Genomic DNA, 6,120 nt, shown 5'->3' on the forward strand with positions numbered 1-6,120 from the left:
AGTTTTTCATCTTTCTCCTAGTAATTTATCTTTTTTCAATTTGTTCCAAATTCCAACATTGAAGACTTCTCCCACTACACTTTAACTTCTCCCTTAGGTCCAGAAAACAAAGAAATCAACAAAGGATTCAATATAGCCACTGTTTCTCAGAGTGCAAGGTCATATGCTTTGGTGCCTGTGTGAGTTGACAGTGATTAACTAGTCCTAGCAACAGTTTTGTTCCATTTAATGTACAGATTTTTGTATTGCTTATGGTATCTAAGAGAAATATTACTTCAATGAAAGGAGAAAATATTTTCAGAAAATGTAAAACATTCCTGTAGAAGATGTATTTTACCTCTCATGCTTTCAATACTAAATTATCAGTTGTGATTAAAATAACCAATGTATAGACCCACATAACAAATACATGTGTTTTGTTCCCTTATCAAAAGATGACCATTATATTGTAAATAACAACAAAACCATGTCTCGGAACACTGTATGTTCCATATTTTCATGAGTACATGAGGATGAGAAATATTGAAAGAAAATTACTGCTTGATGACCAGAAAAAAATCTGTAAATTTTAGAAATTTGTCTTTATTCCTATCCTCTCTTAATGAGTAAACATTTTTCCAATCAAAAGTTACTATCCCTGACCTCAAGCTGTACTATAGAACAATATTGATACAAACTACATAGTATTCACATAGTAACAGAGAAGTTGATCAATGGAATAAAATCAAAGAATTAAACCTACATACCCGTGGACACTTGATTTTGAGAAAAGAGTTCAAAACATACAATAGAAACAAGAAAGCATCTTCAAAAATTGGTCTTGGATGCCTGAATGTAGAAAATGCAAACACCCATATTTATCACCTTATACTAAACTCAAGTCCAAATGGATCAAGGACATCAACATAAAAACAGATACACTGAATCTAAGAGAAAGTAAGAAATAGACTCTAAACCTTGTATACATTGGAACAGCAGTAATTTCCTGAATAGAAGAACGATTAATAAATGGGACACCATGAAACTGAAGACCTTCTGTAAGACAAAGGATACTCTCAATAGGACAAAACGGCAGCCTATACATTGGGAAAAGATACTCAATGACACTGCATCCAACAGAGGGTTTATATCCAAAATATATAAAGAACACAATGAGATAGATTCCTATGACTCAAATAACAAAATTAAAATGTGGGTTATAGAGCTAAACAGATAATTCTCAATAGTGGAATCTCAAATGGCCAAGAAGGACTTAAAGTAAGCTTCAAGACCCTTATTTTAGCATATTTTTCTCAACCAACTACAATAAAAGTTCAACATTCCCTCTAACCCACCATCCATCAGAGATAGTGTGGAAAAAAAAAAAAAACGTTACTAGGAAACAGACAAGTGGATATGATCAGAAATGTTTATTTGTGACAATTCTAATCTTTGTTCTCAGTCCAGTGCACTAGCAAACAGAAAACACAAATCAGCCTCTGCAGTCCAGTCCATTTGACATATGTCACATATGAATCAGCAAAGGCAGTTCAATCCAGAAGAAACCTCAAGCCTTTCGAAAGAGCTGGAGTCTGCAGAAGCATAATGAACTGGTAGGAACCTCAGAAGAAGAACTTTTTAAAAGTTTTTCTCTATGAAGTCTCCACAAGCAAAGTTCAACAATGAAATAAAGATGAACCAATACAAGCATGTCATTAGCAAAGAATTGTAAGTTACTGTTGTTTGAGGTGTCATATTTATATTCATTTTAAACATCATGCATCCTTTCATTTGTTTGCTATACCAAATATCCTTTCACTTGTGTCTGCTTCCATGAAAAATTCTTTCATATGTCTGCTTTAACAAAACATCCTTTTACCTGTGCACCCAAGCAAAATACTATTTGATGTAACTAACTTTCAAAAGAAACCAGAAGTTTTAACTTAGAACCTTAGTTATTAGGGAAATGCAAATCAAAACAACCCTGAAATTTCACCTTATACCAGTAAGAATTGCTAAGCTCAAAAATTCAATCAACTGCACAGCACATGCTGTTAAGGATGTGGAGCAAGGGAAACACTCCTTCATTGCTCTTGGGATTGCAAACTTGTACAACTACTCTGAAAATCAATCTGCTGGTTTGTCAGGAAATTGGAAATAGTTTTACCTGAAGGCCTAGATGTACCACTACTTGGCATATCCCCAAAGGATGCTCCACCATACTTCAAGGATGCTCTATCATACAACATGGGCACGTGCTCCACTATTTTCGTAGCAGCTTTATTTCTAAGAGCCATAAAATGGAAACAACCCAGATGTCCCTCAACCTACAGAAAATGTGGTTCCTTTACACATGGAATACTATTCAGCTATTAAAAACAAGTACATCATTAATTTTTGCAGACAAATGGATGGAACAAGAAAATATTATCCTGAGTAAGGTAATCCAGACCCCAAGAAGATGTATGATATGTAATCACTGATAAGTTGATATTAGCCATAAAATAGAATACCATCATACACCCCACAAAACCAAAGAAGTTAAACATAAAGAAGGGCCATGTGAGGATGGTTGAATTTTATTTAGAATGGGGAACAAAAAGCCATGGGAAGCAGAGAGAGTGAGGAACCTGAAAGGAAAGGGGGAGGGGAATGGGGGCAGGGCCATGTATGAGGAGAGAAAGGAGAGAAACCTAGAGGGTCAGGAGAATGAATGAAAATCTGTAGCTGCCTAAAAGGAGTGGGAGGGTGTGTGTAGTTATTCAGGAAATCCAGAGACTTGGGATGGAAGGGGGTCATAGGAGTCAATGCTGGTGAACTTAGCTGGGATGTCTAACAGTGGGAATATTGAACCTGAAGATACCACCTCCATTAACAAGGCCTGACCATCAGTTGAGGGATAAAGACACCAGTGCTCCCAGAAAACTAAAAAAAAAAAAAAAAAGAACCGTCTAAAAGAAATTCAGGGATAAAGATGGTGCAGACTGAAGGAATAGTCAACCAATAACTGGCTCACCTTGAGACCCATCCCATTGTCAAGCACCAATGCCTTACACTATTAAATAAAACTGTGTATGCTTACAGGCAGGAGCTTAGCATAACTGTTTTCTGTGAGGCTTTACTCAGCAGCTGAAACAGATGCAGTGGTCAACAGCAAAACATTGGATGGAGCTCAGGGACTCTTATGGAAGAGTTAGGGGAAGGATTGAAAGAACTGAAGAGAATGGCAACCCCATAGAAAGACCAACAATATCAACTAACCTGGACCCCTGGGGCCTCTTAGAGACTGAGCCACGAACCAAGGAGTATTCATGGGCTAAACCAAGGTCCAGTCACATAATGTGGCAGAGTGATGCCTTGTCTGGCCCTAGTGGGAGAGTATGTGTATAATCCCATAGAGACTTGATGCCCCTCTGGAAAGGCTATAACCAGTAGGGACAACCCTCTCAGAGGTGAAGGGGAGAAGATGAAGGGAGGGAATCTGGAATAGGGTACTGGGAGGGGTTTCAATGTTGGAAAAATAAATAAATAAATCTTTTAAAAACCAAAAATTACTTGAACACTATAAAGAAACTTGTGAAAAGTACATATTGCAGTATATACTGTCTTAATAATGACAGTTCTGAAAAAAGTTTTACTTTAAAACACCATACTTATCAACTTGCTAATTTATTTACAATCATCTTATATTCTATTGTCATATATGGACAGATTATATTTGTGTGTCTGGGTTGTTTTTAACCCTTTTATATATTTTAGTACAAACTAAATTTTCATTGTCATAGAAGTTTTGGATAGGGATATATCCCTTTCTAGAATAAAAAGTAAGGTTTTACCCATGCAAAAATTCATTTCATTCTAAAATGTTAGTGCCAATGAAGGATAGACTTGCTCATGTGTTCTGGATCTTTCTGGATGTACTGGCTTTGATGCCTGAGCTGATATTATATTACTCATGTTTGCTTTATTGTCATGAACTTTGATTTCTACATTGGTCTTGGTTATTGTTGCTTTTAGCAACTGAATGTTTCACAAATTCAGTTAGTCAAGGCTGTTCATTAAATGACACACATCACTGTATCCAGGGGGAGCAAAGAGAGGAAGATTCAGATTTCTGCTAAGTCTAAAAGGGATATAGGATACAAAGAAGAAGTAAGGAATGGGGAGATGTCAGAATTAACTGTAGAGAGATAACACAATGTTGATAAGACTTGCTGCAGTCTCAGAAAGTTCATGTTAAAGTAGAGTGATGCCATTCCAAATTCTCTGTGTTCTCTAAGGAGAGTATTTCAATTAGCAATAATAGCACCTCGGATAAACCTCATTGGCTACGATAACCACTTTGCAAAGCTAAGAAGAGTATTTCATTAATACATTTGTACCACCTCTAACTCTTCCTGCTTGTTTTCTGATTGGTAAAAAACTGCTAAATCTGGCCTAACTGTGTATTTTTCTTTGTTAGAGTAAGTTACTTTATGCTCTGACCTTTTAGAGAGGGAGGTTTCTCTTGATTTAGTACTGGTGCTCTGAACCAGTGAATTAGTGTCTAACTGTAGAGTATTTCTATTAACCGGCCAAGCAGAATAGCTTAAATAATGGTATATTTTTTTTTACTTTTTGTTAATAATAAGGATGATATAGTTTTGGCCTTAACTATCCTTAGGTTTGTTTTTCATTTTGCTTAAGAACTGATGAGGTATCCCCTACCATACCTCAAATGTATGCCAGAATATTTACTAAAATATTGAATGAATACCACACTTTTTGCTTTTTACTCATTCTTCCACAATTGAAAACTACAAAAAAAATAAAATTTTAATATTACAGTCTTGAAAAATGTCATTAAAAATACCTTGTTATCCATGTTAAACGCTTTAAATCAAGAAAATGTTGAGTCAGAAAAACTTGTAACTTTGAAGTTATCATGCAAATTTTGTTGTGTAATGTCATATATTTTCACAGGAAATGAAGTATAAAAAGGTTAAAGTTGACTGAAAATATGTTATTCATCTCCAACATATTTAGTCTTTCTTCATATAGCAGGAGTAAAATTATTTTAAAGATGTAAATACTTGGTTTATAATGAAGATAACTTGAAGGAATAAGTTTGTATCACTTAAGGATAGATAATACATACACTTCTAAAAAGTTCACAAATTATATTTTTAAAGTTAAGCAAATATCAGACATACATCTTGAGACAATGATAATGGAAAATCATATAATCTCATGGAAATTATTCATTTTCTAAAATATAATAATTCAATCATTAAAATAATGATGAATATAACTCATACATAAAAATATTTTATCTATGTAAGAAAGTATGTTCAATATAATTTAATAGTATTAGAAATTGTTAAAAAATCATATTGACCTATTCAGTAATTATATTTGCATGAATTACCTGGCAAGCAGAGAAATCAGAAGATACATTTTACCACATAAATTGTCAGTATGGAAATACTATCAACCAAATAGAAATAAAGAGAACCATAGAAAGAATCAACAAAACCAAAAGCTGGCTATTTGAAAAAATCAAAAAGATAGATGAACCCCACCCCAAACTAACTAAAGGGCACAGTTTCCAAATTTAAAACGTGAAAAATGAAAAAGCATTTATAACAACAGAAACTCAGGAAATTCAAATAAATCACAAATCCTACTACAAAAATCTATACTCAACAAAACTGGGAAATCTAGAAGAAATGGATTATTTTCTAGACTGATAATATGTACCAACATTAAATCAAGAGCAAATAGGTCTATATCCCCTCAAAAATAGAAGTTTAAAAAAAAATCCCAATAAAAAAAACTCCAGGGCCAGATGGCTTTAGAACAGAATTCTACCAGACGTTCAAGAAAAGCTAATAAAAACATTCCTCAAACTATTCCATAAAATAGAAACAGAAAGAATACTACCAAATTCATTCTATGAAGCCACAATTACTCTGATATTACTCTGATACCTAAATCACATGAAGACCCAACAAAGAAAAAGAATTTCAGACCAATTTAGCTTATGAATACCAATGCAGAAATACTCCATAAAATTCTCTCAAACCTAATCTAAGAACACATTAAAACCATCATTCACCATGATCAAGTTGGTTTTATCCCTGGGGTGCAAGGTTGGATCAT

General features: G+C 34.1%; 1 non-coding gene across 1 annotated transcript; it reads right to left on the reverse strand.

Annotated features, from left to right (window-relative positions):
* Positions 1 to 4,188: 4,188 nt before the first annotated feature.
* On the reverse strand, positions 4,189 to 4,331 carry LOC143433837 (U4 spliceosomal RNA). The gene has a single exon (XR_013070434.1). It is a non-coding gene; the product is annotated as a U4 spliceosomal RNA (small nuclear RNA).
* Positions 4,332 to 6,120: the final 1,789 nt, after the last annotated feature.

This window comes from Arvicanthis niloticus, unplaced genomic scaffold (genome assembly GCF_011762505.2).
Source record: "Arvicanthis niloticus isolate mArvNil1 unplaced genomic scaffold, mArvNil1.pat.X pat_scaffold_898_arrow_ctg1, whole genome shotgun sequence".
Lineage (NCBI taxonomy): Eukaryota > Metazoa > Chordata > Mammalia > Rodentia > Muridae > Arvicanthis > Arvicanthis niloticus.